We start from the raw sequence: 14,028 nt of genomic DNA on the forward strand, positions 1-14,028 counted from the left end.
TTTTGTAATAAAAGCAACACTCAATCTTTTCCAGCAAGCACTAATGGCAAAGTTAACAATAAGAATTACAGAGGTCTCAAGAGGAAAGTTGCAAAAAGAAATGAGAACTCTGCTCCCAGGACTTTTTCTAAGCTAAAGTATGAAGACAGGAAAGTTTTTTGAGGGGCCTCTGCCCATCTCACTTTTTCTACATCCTTCTTTCAGCCCTGCCCTCTGAGTTCCATCCCTGCTGCCACCCATGCCCCATGCTTCTACCTGCATCTTGGTGACCCACAGCACACTTGCACTCCTGAAGAAGTTCCATTTAGGTGGAGTTCCTTGGGCAGTATCCTACCTAAGGGTAAGACATGGGGCAAAAGCAAGGTGAAAATCAGCATGCCTGTCCAGAAACAAAATTCTGATGATGTAAACTATTAAGCCCTCAATAAAATGAGTTTGTGCTGTCAGAATAGTGTTGACCTTTAAGTGGGTGGTTAGTGATTGGAGGAAGGCAAGGTGGGCTTTGGGGTACTGGTAGACTTCTATTGTTGACTAGTGCTTGTTCCAAGGATATGTTCAGTTTATGAAAATTCATTACAGTAAGTGACCTATAGACTTACTATATGTGCCTTTTATTGTATGTATAATACCTCAAGAAAAGTGTTAAAATAAAATATAATGGCCTTAGGAATGACACCATGCCAGAGATTAAAGGAGATCAGAATAATTCAATATTACCTAAATATTTTAAGAAAAAGGAGAATGACATCTGATGACACTATTCCTTGCAAATACTTTTTCCCAGTCCATCCTTGCTGGGAAGTATGGTTTTCAAAAGGTTTTCGCCAGCCCCAAACTGGCTTTCAATGTCTTTATTTTGCAGGAAGTCTAAAGAAAAGGAGTCGGGGGACGTCTCTAGCATTGTCCTGTGAAGAGGGCAAGAATTGCTCAATTGGATCATTCGAGCCAGAGGACACTGGTTGATTGGATTATCCATCCAACTCCCCTGGTTCAGGGTCTCATACTTAGCAAGCCATCCATAGAGAGAAAACCAAAATTACATTTATTGTTACAAATTAATGATGTTCTAATTTTACATAAATCTCTGTGGAGTACCAATCTTTTTTCAATAGGAAGATCCTTTATAATCTAAAAAAACAAAGCTTATCAAATTATCATAACCATAATGTTTTATGTAGCAACTGTGTTTATAGTAACAATGTTTGCAATAGGCTGGGACAGAAACTACTCTTCCCTGAAAAAGCAACTGGTGCAAATCACTGGGACAGGCTCCCTCACTGGCATGTGTATAGGTTGTGTCCCATTCCCTGGGCTGACGCAGTCAGATTGTGGACAGTTACCTGCTTTGTCCGTGAATAAGACTATGTGTGACTTCTACTGTGTGTCAGCCATAACAAACCAAGTTATATTGAGGCAATGGAAAAAATGTTGTGATGTTTCTATCAACCTGACTATATTGTGCATTCTCAGATAAGTCTTTAAAGAGATTTGTTACAAACCAGATCTCTTGAACGATCGCTCCTCTGGCAGTAGTAGACCTGGAGGAAAAGAAAAAATGGAGAATTTGATCAGGTGTTTTCTATTAGTCTTTTATTAATGGTGTTGAATTACATCATAATACCTGTTGATTTAATGGGATTTGATAATACCAAGAAAGAATCTCATATGACTAAGGAGAGAAATAAAGGGACAAAGGTTGACAGGCAATTTTAAATATTTGTAAATACATAAGGTTTCCAAATTTTCCATTAGTCTGTATGTTTTCTATAATTAAAATCTTTTTTTTTTCTGCCAACTGAAAGTTGTTTGTATTCATCTTACTTAACTCATTTTTCTCTTCCTTCATCTGTCAGGTATTCTCCTGCTCCAAAATGGAAATATTATACCTTATGTATTTCATGCAGATATTTCAAATATGAATTTTCCTTTCAGAGAAAATCTTGTCTTTTCCCTTTCAGACGAACATGTCACCTTCTAGTTCATGTTATCATTTGAAAAATACCTAAAACATGCTGTGTTGTTAATCATCTGTTTCTCAACAGTCACAAAGGAAACACTCACAGAAACTTAAAGTCTGGTGCTTAAACATGCCTAAGTCACTATTCTCATACTTTATTCTTCTACACCCCACACAAATAAAACTATCAACTGCTTTCCCAGAGAAACCTTGGAAAAATATATAAGATATCTACATTAGTTTAGATCAATTGTTAAATTAATGCCTAGTGATATGGTTTGGCTGTGTCCCCACCCAAATCTAAACTTGAATTGTGTCTCCCAGAATTGCCACATGTTGTGGGAGGACCCAAGAGAAGGTAACTGAATCATGCAGTCCAGTCTTTCCCATGGTATTCTCTTGACAGTGAATAAGTCTCCTGAGATCTGATGGATTTATCAGATCTCATGAGACTTATTCTTCCTCATTTTATTGTTGCCACTGCCATGTAAGAAGTGTCTTTCACCTCCTGCCATGATTCTGAAGCCTCCCCTTAATTAACTATAAGTCCAATTAAATCTCTTTTTCTTCCCAGTCTTGGGTATGTCTTTATCAGCCACATGAAAATGGACTCATGAAGTAAATTTGTACCAAAAGACACCCAAAAATGTGGAAGCAACTTTGGAACTGGGTAACAGGCAGAGGTTAGATCAGTTTGGAGGGCTCAGAAGAAGATAGGAAAATGTGGGAAAGTTTGGAAGCTTCTAAAGACTTGTTTAATGGCTTTGATGAAACTGCTGATGGTGATATGAACAATAAGGTTCAGGCTGAGGTGGTCTCAGATGGAGATGAAGAACTTGTTGGGAACTGGAGTAAAGGTGATTCTTGCTACGCTTTAGCAAGGAGACTGGTGGCATTTTGCCCCTAATCTAGAGATTTGTGGAACTTGGAACTTGAGAGAGATGATTTAGGGTATCTGACAGAAAAAAAATTTTCTTTCTTTTCTTTTTTTTTTTTAATTGTACTTTAGGTTCTGGGGTACATGTGCAGATCATGCAGGATTGTTGCATAGGTACACACATGGCAAAGTGGTTTGCTACCTTCATCCCCCCTCAACACCTATATCTGGTATTTCTCCCCATGTTATTTCTCCCCACCCTCCCCACCCCCATCCCTCCCGTAGCCCCCATAACTGACCAGTGTGTGATGCTCCCCTCCCTGTGTCCATGTGTTCTCACTGTTCAACATTTGCCTATGTGTGAGAACATGCAGTGTTTGGTTTTCTGCTCTTGTGTCAGTTTGCTGAGAATGATGGTTTCCAGATTCATCCATGTTCCTACAAAGGATATGAAACCATTGTTTTTGATAGCTGTGTAGTATTCCATGGTGCATATGTGCCACATTGACAAAAAGAAATTTTAAGCAGCAAAACATTCAAGAGGTGACTTGGCTGCTGTTAAAAGCATTCAGTTTTAAAAGGAAAACACAGCATATAACTTCAGAAAATTTGCAGCCTGATGATGCAGTAGAAAAGAAAAACCCATTTTCTGAGGAAAAATTTAAGCCGGCTATAGGAATTTGCATAAGTAGCAAGGAGACTAATGTTAATCCCCAAGACCATGAAGAAAATGTCCCCAGGCCATGTCAGAGACCTTCACGGAAGCCCCTCCCATCACAGGCCCAGAAGTCAAGGAGAAAAAAAGTGGTTTCGTGGGCCAGGCCTGGGGTCCCTATGCTGTGTGCAGTCTAGGGACTCTGCCCTGTGTCCCAGCCACTCTAGCCATGGCTGAAAGGGGTCAATATACAGCTTGGGATGTGGCTTCTGAGGGTAGAGGCCCCAAGACTTGGCAGCTTCCACATGGTGTTAGGACTGCAGGTGCACAGAAGTCAAGAATTAAGGTTCGGGAACCTTCTAGATTTCAGAAGACATATGGAAATGCCTGGATTCACAGGCAAAAGTTTGCTGTAAGGGCAGAGCCCTCATGGAGAACCTCTGCTAGGGCAGTGCAGACGGGAAATGTGGGGTCAGAGCCTCCACACAGAGTCCTTGCTGGAGCACTGCCTATTGGAGCCGTGAGAAGAGGGCCACTGTCCTCCAGAACCCAGAATAGTAGATCCACTGACATCTTTCACCATGTGCCTGGAAAAGCCACAGACAGTCAACAACAGCCCATGAAAGCAGGTGGGAAGGAGGCTGTACCCTGCAAAGCCACAGGGGCGGAGCTGGTGTTGGGCCCACTTCCTGCATCAGCATGACCTGGATGTGAGACCTGGAGCCTAAGATCATTTTGCAGCTTTAAAATTTGACTGCCTCGCTGGATTTTGGAGTTGCATGGCCCTGTAACCCCTTTGTTTTGGCCAATTTCTCCCATTTGGAATGGCTGTATTTACCCAACACCTGGACCTCCATTGTATCTAAAAAGTAACTAGCTTTCTTTTGATTTTACAGGCTCACAGATGGAAGGGACTTGCCTTGTCTCAGATGAGATTATAGACTGTGGACTTTTGGGTTATTGCTGAAATGAGTTCAGGCTTTGACGGACTGTTGGGCAGACGTGATTAGTTTTGAAATGTGAGAACATGAGATTTGGAGGGGTCAAGGGTGGCATGTTCTGGTTTGGCTCTGTGTCCCCACCCAAATCTCAACTTGAATTGTATCTCCCAGAATTCCTACATGTTGTGGGAGAAACCCAGGGGAAGATAACTGAATCACGGAGACTGGTCTTTCCTGTGCTATTCTTGTGATAGTGATTAAGTCTCTGGATCTGATGGGTTTATCAGGGGTTTCCGCTTTTGCTTCTTCCTCATTTTTGTCTTGCTGCCACCATGTAAGACGTGCCTTTCACCTCCTACCATGATTCTGAGTCCTCCCCACTCATGTGGAACTGTAAGTTCAATTAAACCTCTTTTTCTTCCCAGTCTTGGGTTTGTCTTTATCAACAGCATGAAAATTGACTAACATACCTAGACATAAGTTAAAGTCATCCACATCTAGAGATGAGCAAAAAGCTAGAAATAAAAGTATCTTATTTTAATTTGTTGAGCTTATTTTTTTTCTTTCACAGTTACAGTTAACTAGACTAGTTAGTTGGAAATCACCACCACCCAATATCCTCACCCAGAATATTACTTCTTGGGTCACATGATGTACCAAAGCCAGGTCAGAGAATCAAAGGAAAAGATGAAAGCCACAACCTCACATCCATAAGCAAAAGAGAAAAAAAAGAGAAGAAAAACAAGACCCTAGCAAATTTGCAAACACCTGGGGAGAAAAAAATGTAGCATTCAATTTACAGAAAAAGTTGTTTAATGCCTAGTAACCTCCACCCCTAAGTACAGAATTCCCTTTTTTTCCTGACCACTTTAGCAATTATTCCTCTGGCACTAGAGCTGTGAATGATTCTTTATATTATAAAAAGTTTTTTTCTCCTTGATTGCTAAATTATATGAGCTAATTTAAATTATGAAAGCAAAATTTGACTTTTGCCTTTCGTCCGTGTAACACAGTGGTTCTCAACCAGGGACAGTTTTGTCTCCCAGGGATCATGTGGAAAGATCTGGAGACATTTTTAGTTATCACAACTTGTGGGAGGGACAACTGCTACTGGCATCAAGTGAGTAGAGGCCAGGGATGCTGTTAAACATCCCACAAGGCACAGAACTGTCTACTTTTTCTCACTAAGCCTCATTCCAAAAGAATCATTGGATCATTATTCAAGGTCGTAGATCTATCTAGAGAAAGTATAGGATACTTACAGCACACCCTGCGATCCAGATTAACTTGGTGTGGATATAGAGATCTTACGCACAGATCCACTTTCAAGGAATGAACTGCTGTCCCAGCTGTTGCAAATACTATCAGCAAACAGCCTCTAGTTGCCAGCTGAGCTGCTTCAAGGTTTGATTCAGCTGCAGGGGCCATCCTCAGCCAAGGCCAAGCCCTTTCAACTGTGGACAGCAACCAGTGATTGATTGCAGCAAGGACAAAGGCCTGGCCATTTCAGCCCACCATGGGACAACTCTGATGGGATAAATATACTCCAGAGCTTCCATAGGAGGTTTGCCAGTATTGCAATTCAACTTCTCCTCTTGGCCAATCCTGCTTCTCTCTGAAGATTTTGACCCATAATGTACATCCTTCTTCTCAGTCCCTGAATCAGCATCTGCTGCTGGAGGATCCAACCTGGGACCATACTCCTTTGTATGGGAAGCTTCTGAGAAGAAGAATTTGGGGAACCGTAACACTCCACATGGAAAATAACCAGAAGAGCTTTATGGCACCCACAGAGCTGCTGAAGAAAGGTGCTGAGGGAAAATCAGAGGGTGTGGGCTCCATGTCAAAGTATGAATAACTGAGCTACAGAATCAGGTTAAAAATGCCCCGAGACATTAACCATGGCTTATTCAAATTAAAGAAAGCTATATGGTTTTTAAAACTCAAAAAGCCTGCTCAATGCTGGCAAAAAAAAAAAAACAAAAAAACAAAAAAACAAACAAAAAAAAACACCTTCCTCTGAAGTTACATTGGGGTTTTTTAAAACAAAACATGAAAAAGTGCTTTATTGTGTCAGTGAAAAAGGACAGCAATTGATCTGTCCAGAAGAGCAGCGATCCCAGTACCCTGAGGCTCCCAGGCTGTTCCACACCCCTCAGCCACTAGACTGAGTCATCTCTGACCACAGATACATATCTTTATAAGAGGATACAACTGGAAGGTTCTGCTTTGACTGGTTGTAGGCTCAGAAACCCTGGCGGTTACTCAAGCTGACTAGGATCTCAGCCTAGGAACACACTTCTCAACCATGAACCTGTAGAACATGAACCAGGGCTATTTTTAGCACTGAGTTGCCCCAACATTGCTGAACTATGAAACCTTGACTTTTGCAAGAGATTTTCATCTGTGAGAAATAAAAATTGGAATATATTTATTGCAGGAGAGGGTGGGCCATAGAAATGATTTAAAAGTTATTTGAAACTGAATGAAGAGTTTACACATGCCAGTGTGCAAAGAACTGTATTTTATGGGTCATTATAACTTGTGTACTTATGGAAATTCATTTTTCAAACATTGTATTTTTCTCTATTCTGGTTTTACATGTAGGCTTTTATTCCTTACAGGTGATTCCAGCTTTTACAATGCAAAACCACTTCTGGAAATTGTATCTCGAGTGAATCTTCATAAAAATAAGCATAAGCATTTGCATTTGTCAGTTAGGAAATGTATAATGTCAGTGAGATATTCAATAAACGAGCAGGTAAAATTGAGAAGAAATACACAAAAATGTTTATTAAGCAGTGTCAAACAAGCAAAGCAGGAAAAAGTAGAGATTTCTAAAGAGCCAGTCCTTCTATCCAGCTTCAAAGAAAATCTGGTAAATAAACATTAATCCAGATCCAAATGTTCAAATGTCCTAGGCAATCTACAGTCAGCACAGTCATGGTTACACCATAAGCCTAGCATTGTGGAGCTCAAGGTCCAATCTGGATGATTTTTTTTGCACATGCTTTACCTTAGAGTTTCACAGACATTCAAAGGCAGCCTACTGAGACCTGTGTTCCCCAGCCCAAGACAATGAGAGCGAGAGACCAGTTAGAAAGAAAAGATGCCTGAAGAAAATGGACTGCCATCATAGGACCTAGATCCCACTAGAAAAGGAACAAACAGAACAAAGAGACAAAGAAATCTTCTGCTGGGGACAGAGGGAAACAGGCAGCCATCCTAGAAAGCCTCTGTGGACACTGGAGAGGAAGGTCTCATTGAAACACTGAGATCACCAAGTACAAGAGCCTCTGAAATGAGGAGCCAGTCAGAAATTTCCCATCAGAGAGTCTGAAATTCATGGTTCTGTCTCATGAAACTAGGTCCCTGCTAGATATACTCATGCACTGCATAACAATGACATGGTCAATGGTTAGATACCTGATAGTGATCTCATAAGATTACAATGGAGCTGAAAAATTCCTATCACCTATTAGCTGTCATAATGTCTGTCACAGCACAACACAATATTCATCTGTTTGTAGTGATGCTGCTGTCAACAAACCTGCTACACTTCCAGTTGTATAGAAATCTAGCACAGACAATTATGTGCAGAACATACCATTTGTTTATGATAAAGGACTATGTTATTGGTTTATGTATTTACTATATGATACTTTTAATCATTGTTTTAGAGTGTATACCTATTTATAAAGAAAAAGTTAGCTATAAAAGAGCCGCAGGCATTTCCTTCAGGAGATATTACAGAAGAAGGCATTGCTATCATAGAGGATGGCCATTTCAAGCTGTCATTGCCCCTGAAGACCTTCCCGGGGCCAAGATGTGGAGGTGGAAGACAGTGATATTGATGACTGTGACCCTGTGTGGGCCTAGTGTACGTGTTTGTGTGTTCTTCTTTGACAAAAAAAAATTTAAAGAAATTTAACAGAAAAGCAGCTTATAGAATAAGGATATAAAGAAATAAAATATTTTGTACAGCTGTATAACATGTTTGTGTTTTAGGCTAAGTGTTATCACAAATGAGTTGATGTTTTTAAAAAGTTTTAAAGTTTATGAAATTAAAAAGTTACAGTAAGGTAAAGTTAACTTATTCTTGAAGAAAGAAAATTTTTATCTAAATCTATGTAGTCTAAGTGTACAGTGTTTGTAAAATCTGCAGTAGTGTACAACAATGTCACATTCACTCACCACTCACCCACTGACTCACCCAGAGCAACCTCCACTCTGCAAGCTCCATTCATAGCAAATGCCCTATATAAGTCTACCATTTTTATCTTTTTTTACCATATTTTTACCGTGCTTTTTCTATGTTTAGATTTTTATTTGACAAATCAAAAAGATAATATATTTTCATTTCCCTCAGGAAGTTTATATATATATATATATATATATATGCATAAAATTGCATATATATAATTGCGCATATATATATATATATATATATATCTCATTGCATTTTATGTTCTGGGGTACATGTAAAGAATATGCAGGATTGTTGCATAGGTACATACATGGTGATGTGGTTTGCTGCCTCCATCCCCAACGCCTATATCTGGAATTTCTCCCCATGTTATACCTCCCCAACTCCCTACCCTGCCCCCCCCCGAGTCCCCCCGCCCACAGGCCTCAGTGTGAGATGCTCCCTTCCCTGTTACACAAATAGAACTGTGTTACAATTGCCTACAGTATTCAGTACAGTAACATGCTGTATAGGTTGTAGCCTGGAAGCAACAGGCTATACTGTACAGCTTAGGTGTGTGGAAGGCATACCATCTAGGTCTGTGTGAATGTACTCTGTGATGTTTACACAATGGCAAGATCACCCAATAATGCATTTTTCAGACTGTATCCCTTTTATAAAATGACACATATAAAGATATATGTGCAGACATATATATGTGTATCTATATCTTCCTACATATGTATATTTATGTGAGTATATGAATATATGTGTGTAGACACACATTCATACTCATATACACTTGACTACATAAGCACATACATATGTATATGAACATACATGCATACAGCAACACAGACATTGAAATGTTTGGTTTTGGTTTTTTGCTGCTATAACATAATAGCACACACTGGGTAACTTACAAAGAACAGAGAAGTTTATTTGGCTCAGTTTTAGAGACTGAAGTCCAAAATCAAGGGGCCTTATCTCGTGAGGGTGAAGGTCTCCACGTGGAGACAGGGGATGAGAGCACTACATACAGAGAGAGAAAGGGGATAAAACTCATCCTTTTTATCAGAAACCCACTCTCGAAATAATGGCATTAATCCATTCATGAGAGCAGAGCCCTTATGATCTAATAACCTCTTAAAAGTTCCACCTCCCAGCACTGTTACATGGTCATTAAATTTCAACGTGAATTTTAGAGGGGACATTCAAACCATAGTACCTTGGAACTCAGCTACGTAAAGAGCTTTTTAAGAAATAAGCCCAAAAGTCATAGACTTATCAACGACTATACCTCTAATCATATTCTCAACAAAGAACAATTTTGTTAAGGGTTACAGACTCTGCCTTGTGGCCTTATGTTTGCTACCTGAAATCTTCCTAAGTTTTCCAAGATATCTAAGCATGCTTGATATTCTTTGGGTAAATGACAAAACAAGCAAAGACTGGCCTATCATTATGTATTTTTACTTTTCTATATTCTGTTCTTGGTAGTAAAAGTAGAAAAGGATTTAGGAGATGCCATGTTAACATTTGCATTAATTCACACTTTCTTTGGAAGTTTAATCCTATCAGTCAGGAAATGCAAAATTTAAGGTTCTTCCATTTATGTAAATTTACATGCTTTTAATTGGCTGCATTTTTAATCACTAGGGAGCATCTATTATTTTATTGTCCCATTTTTACAAGACAGCAAGTTAAATTTCATTTGTAGCACTTAATTGTCAAATTACTCATCAATTTTGAGCTCAAACTAACTACATTTCCATTGCTCAATGCAGAATACTGTTTAAAAGAGTGTATATTTTGCACATCCAAAATGACATGCATGCACAATGACTTTATAATTCACATTGCTAAATGAAGTCACAGAGCAATAAGCAGATTGGCGAGCCAAAAACTTAAAGCTTTTATAAATGCATGAAGGTAGCCTGGCTTCTCCAACTTCCACCATCTCCTTCTCCTTTGGGCACCTCAATGATCGTTATCACTTCAACCAGGGAATAAGCAAGTGGAAAAGAAAAGCATGAAATTCAAATCAGCTTGTTGCTTTTTAGTAGACTCTTCAAAAGGTTTGTGGGAGAAAAAGTCAAAATTAATAGCTAAAATGAAGTTTGGAGAATATGTTAGATTTCATTTATTTATGCTCTCTGCATTTGCCCAGCCCATTAGCACTAACATTGAAAGTTCGTTTCATTTATCACAGCGCACTAACCAAAAGCTATTGTTTTAAGTCACGACCATGAAAACAAAGTAAAATTTTTGTTTTTGCTGCTAGAGGGACTATTATAAAAGTAAACTAAATGACTTCAATGAAGACAAAAGAAGTAGTTACCAAAAGAAGTTAAAGAATCATCCTCTCTGAAGATTTTTAGAAATCCAGTAAGCAATTCCTTCAATGGGGACATGCTTGGTCACAGAGAAATCAATCTGTAATTTCTTAAGGTCCTATGCTTTATAGTTTTACGTTAACTCACTTTTTAAATGGGCAATCTGTTAATTATTTTAAAAATAAGGGACAATTTGGTATGGTTTAATTAATGATAAACAACCTAGAAGTCCCCAGTCCTTCTCCAACTGTGATTACAAAATTTAGCTGCATTCCTGTTAAAATTCAATGTATAATGACCCAAATCTCCGCATTTCTAGAATAGTAATAGTGTCCCCTTCTCCATTCATATGCACAAATTATGCAAGATCCCAGGTTTTTAAATTCTGGTTTGTGAGTCAAACATCCTGTGAAGAGCTCCACAGCTTTACCTTCCAAAGCAGCTGACCTGCTGATCATGGCTCTCATGATTTACTTCAGCAGTAACTATTGAAACCTGAATATCCTACAGAAATGACCCTGTCCCCAGAACTATGCCCCCTGTTTGCATAACTACTAAGGAAGTGTTCTGTTGATGAACCTAGAGTTTAGCAGTTTCTTGAGATATAAAGAGAAACACCCCTCATCCACAAGGACAAACTAAATCAGAGAAGAACTGCTTGGGTCCCAAGCATTAATTGTTTTAGCTCCTATTTGGCTCATTTAATCTATACTCATGGTATTTTTAGACAGAGAATTGTTATTCTTACCCCAGAAAAACTATGCTCCAAATCAAGTTGCATAAGAAAATTTGGGCTATGCATATTGAGGTAGGAATATTTAGCTTCAGTTCTCATCTGCTTCTCTCCAGGTACCACATGCAGCTTGACCACATGGTAAACCGTAATCTTGAATAGCAAGCTCTGCATTTCCTGAGGGAAATCATAGTGGCTCAACTCAATATTCCTCACTAAACAAACATTTATTAGATACTATTGCTAGTATACATTGCATGTGAACATAGGAAGACACGTGCTGTGCCTTGCCAGAGGAAATAGAAGACACTGTGTGAACATCTCAGAGACACCTGATCCGGTCTTGGGGGATCAAGAAGGTTTCCTGGAGGGAGTGACATCAAAATTGCGACCTGTAAGATCAGGAGGCTGTCAGGTAGAAAAAGGTAAATGAGTATATTTCAGGAAAAGAAAGTAATTTTACAAAGGACTACACACGCAGGAGGACATGTGCTCATGAAACTTCACATGATTCAGCACAGCTGGGGCAGAATAGCGGTGAGACACCACTAGAGCTAGCTGTCAAGCATCTTGAATGCCATGCTGAAGAACTGGAGCTTTATCTTAAGGGCCAGAGAGACGAGTTTTTAATTGCTTTTAAACACAGCAGTGATAGGATCAAGTTTGTGCTTTAGAAAGATAATTCTGAAAATTTGTTGTAGAAGATCGAGGTTGGAGCCCCTTGGTAGCAGTACAACATACTGTTAGTTTATCAAAAATAATGCAATTTCCTGAAAGAGGTAGAATTTGATCTGGGCCCTGGAGCTGGACAAAGGCCGTTTAGGACTAGGAACAGCATGGATAAGGTTAAGGAGAAAGAAAAATGCAAGGACAAATTGTGTAATGAGTGGAAAGTTGACTGGGCCAAAGTGTGGGCCTTGAGAAAGACTTTGGTATGCAGTGATGCTACGAGAGTAATTGGAGTAATTGGAAACAAAATCAGATATCTCAAATTGCCCGCTGACTAATTTTATTCTGATAGCAATGCAGACTTTTGAAAGTGTCTTGACATGATCCAGTTCTAGAAAGATGATTTAAGGAGTGAAGAAATGTTATTTTGTACTCTGTACTGAGACATGAGCTTTTTAATGGAAGAGATCATCTCATTCCTATCTGAATTTTTAGGACCTTGTCATACATTCAGTAGGTGTTCAATAAATACTTACTGTTTATCCAGAAGATGGCTGGATGGATGGGTGAGTGGATGTATGAATGGATAGAAGGATGAATAAACAGATGAATCATTGCACTCCTAGGATAAGTGAGCTTTGGGTGAAATAATTTATCTGAGCAAACAAAAACCTAGGAAACCTATAAAATCAGCAATGGGGCCCTCACCATGGCCTGCAAAAGCTAACAGAGAAAAATATCTTCTTCACCCTCCCTAATGAGGTCTGCATCTTGATTCTCGACAACTCTTTTAAGTGTCTCTCCCAAAAATATTCTGTGTGAACTATCCATTGAGACATTGTTTCCTTCAAGACTTTCTTCAAAATCTTGAACTTTAATAGCCCTGAGTTCCCACTTTACCTGAGGAATAAGGCAAAGGGCTTCCCTTCCTGAGATCATATGATACACCTTGGGTACAGAAATGAAAACACATTACATTTTATAGGGCAACCATGTATTCTTTTCCCCAGAAATGAACATCACTTCTCACACCTAAAATAAAACTCTTAGAACCAGCTCCTTAATTAAAAAGCATAAGTTGTTTCCTTGATTAATTGCACAATGCAGAAAAAAAGACTATGTAGGAGGTAATAATTTATGGTAGCAATCTGAGGTGGTTTTGTCTTAAACTTTCCTTGGTTTCATATTGCAGATTTTGGAAAACATAGTACTTTGTCAAAAAGGGAAGGAGGTGGAGGAAGTAAAATAAATATTTAAGCCCAGAGAGATCATTCCAACAAATGTTCATTCTTAGATCATCTGTTCTTCATTTCATGATATATGTTATAAACAACAGCCTCACTCCAGTTTTTGCATTGCTGAATACTTTAAAATTCAACAAATATGTTAGTGAACATATATAATGTATTGTTGTAGTTTGCATTCACAGATAACACTACTAATGGAGTTGTTTGTCTTGTATATGGGTAAGGTTAAAAATCTGAGAGACATGAACAGTCTTTCCACATGGGCAGATGCATGGGAGGACTGTCTTATTTTTATAGTTCTAGAGACCATTTTAGAACAAGTCATTTCTTATGACTCTGTCTTTGCTCAATGGGTTACCAATGTCTTTGCTCTAAAAGAGCTACGTGAATTTACTCTCTGCCAAGTGGGTCTTTTGGCTGCTGCTAC

At 39.0% G+C, this 14,028-nt stretch overlaps 1 long non-coding RNA gene across 1 annotated transcript in view; it reads right to left on the minus strand.

Moving 5' to 3' along the window:
* Positions 1–303: 303 nt before the first annotated feature.
* The window catches only part of LOC141584063 (uncharacterized), a 162,756-nt gene continuing 149,031 nt past the window's right edge, over positions 304–14,028 (minus strand). The window contains exons 2-3 of the long non-coding RNA XR_012516988.1: positions 1,500–1,538; positions 304–334 (exon numbers count right to left, since the gene is read on the minus strand). This is a non-coding gene — a long non-coding RNA (uncharacterized LOC141584063). The remainder of the gene's footprint in view (positions 335–1,499; positions 1,539–14,028) is intronic.

The sequence above is a fragment of the Saimiri boliviensis genome, chromosome 3 (assembly GCF_048565385.1).
Source record: "Saimiri boliviensis isolate mSaiBol1 chromosome 3, mSaiBol1.pri, whole genome shotgun sequence".
Classification (NCBI taxonomy): domain Eukaryota; kingdom Metazoa; phylum Chordata; class Mammalia; order Primates; family Cebidae; genus Saimiri; species Saimiri boliviensis.